At 27.4% G+C, this 2,033-nt stretch overlaps 1 pseudogene; it reads right to left on the minus strand.

Annotated features, from left to right (window-relative positions):
* Window positions 1-977: 977 nt before the first annotated feature.
* LOC149056819 (uncharacterized) lies at window positions 978-1,783 on the minus strand (annotated as a pseudogene).
* Window positions 1,784-2,033: the final 250 nt, after the last annotated feature.

The following is a 2,033-nucleotide window of genomic DNA, read 5'->3' on the forward strand; positions in this document are numbered from 1 at the left end:
AGAGGCTGCAACTGTGGATCACACCGTTACATACACTTGAAAACGATAACATAAACCAAAATGACATAACACAACAACATACTACATGAACATAAACAACGGATACTTTGATTTTATGAAAACAAGTAAGTATACATATTATTTTTAATATTTATTTGTTAAATACTAATTTGTTGTATTAAATGAACAATTTTAAAAGGGAATTTCTTATGCAAAACCAGTTTTTATAAATATTTATTCATGAAGTGACGCGTGGGTCACTGTAATGGGTGTGTTAAATTTGAAATTATCATTATATACGAACCGCAAGTCTGAGCGAAATCGGTTTATCAGCCTATATCACTAAAATATATATTAAATTATATATCTATATAAATAATTATTTTTCTGAAATACGTAATTAGCATGAATTATTTTTTTGCCGAAAACGTTGCATTTTGATTATGTCATTGTGTGAATAAAATATAGTAATACCACAGAATAGATTAAATCAGAATGGAAACCAGTGTTGCCAGGTCAAACATGTTGAATGTTCGGACAATTATCTTAGAATGTTCGTATTTGTTCGTATTGTGAAAAATTTTATGACGGACGGACGGACTGGTACAGATTTCCCGATTTTGATCACCACTGATAACAGTGACATATCAGATTAGATAGATTATCTCAAAAATGTATTCAATTTATTCATTAAAATAATAAATGTCAATGTCAATCACAAAAATAATATAAATAGTAAAATAGTTAGTGTTTAACATATTACAGTAGATTTGTACAATATTGTTCATATAATAAATGATACACAATTCCATAGTAAATGGTAATAATAATATAAAATAGTAAAATCAATAAATTGTACATGGGATAATATACATAGTCAATCACAATTCACAATACTAATATAAACAGGTAATAAAATGGTAAAATAAATAATAGTATATATAATAATTAAACAGAATTCCGACAAAATACATATTTTATACTCCTTCAAAACAAAACTCGTCATTACTATTTTTGTCGTACAGGTTACTTGTAGTCATGGAATCTATCATTTTTTTGAGGGCTTAAAATCAATACATGTATCATTTTTTATTTTTATTTCTTGTGAGGCCAACACGCATCCTTGAATTGTGTCAGTATTTAATCGGTTCCTTGTTTTAACTTTAATTAAATTTACTTTGCTAAAGATTCGCTCACAATCAGCATTTGAGTGTGGGAGAGATAATGCCCCAAGAGCAAAATTGGATAAATGTAAAAATGGATACTCTTGATTACCTATCTGCAAGTTGGACAGCTTAAACCAAAAGACATCTGGTTCTTCTAAATGATTAAGAACATCAGTTGGAATATTAAAGTTATTCACTAATCTCCATTCATCGTCAATATTTTTTAATAATTCATCATTTGATTCGGTTATTCGAGGTAATAGTTTTAAAAGAGGAAAAATAGTACTGTTATTTTCTCTTATTTTTGATATAGCAACTTTAGGATCGATTAACTTTATTTTTGACATTAAGGGATTACTAAAATCATACTTTTTTTTAATTTGCAAACATGCTATTTTTAAGAATTGTTGTGCCCTCAAATAAAAGTCCTTTAACAATGCATTATTACTATTAACACTAAATTTTTCAATTTCCTTCAATACTTTTATACCAAGGTATATTTGTGTATTTGGTATATATTGTTCAACATTTTCAGGATTAATTAAGTGTAAAAGAGTTTTGTTCACATAATCTTGTTTCATGAAACTTAACAATAAATCTTTATAAGTGGAAACCATTTTATCGTGTAACTGAGTTATAATCACAGAAGAACTTTGGAAAAACGAATTAAGAGAGGTAAATTTGGGCAAGATTCAATCTAAAAATAAAAATATTAGTTTTGTGAGAGGATCTGTTAGTGCACTGTAAATAGTTTCTGCTATTGTGAGACGTTCAGTTAAATGTTTATCTTGGAAATATAAAAACAATGGATTCCATTGTTAAATTAGTCTTGATACAACTAAGTGCAAAGACAACCACCTAGTCTGA

The sequence above is a fragment of the Diuraphis noxia genome, unplaced genomic scaffold, assembly GCF_037042655.1.
Source record: "Diuraphis noxia isolate RWA-SAM2 unplaced genomic scaffold, SU_Dnox_SAM2 contig0003, whole genome shotgun sequence".
Taxonomy (NCBI): domain Eukaryota; kingdom Metazoa; phylum Arthropoda; class Insecta; order Hemiptera; family Aphididae; genus Diuraphis; species Diuraphis noxia.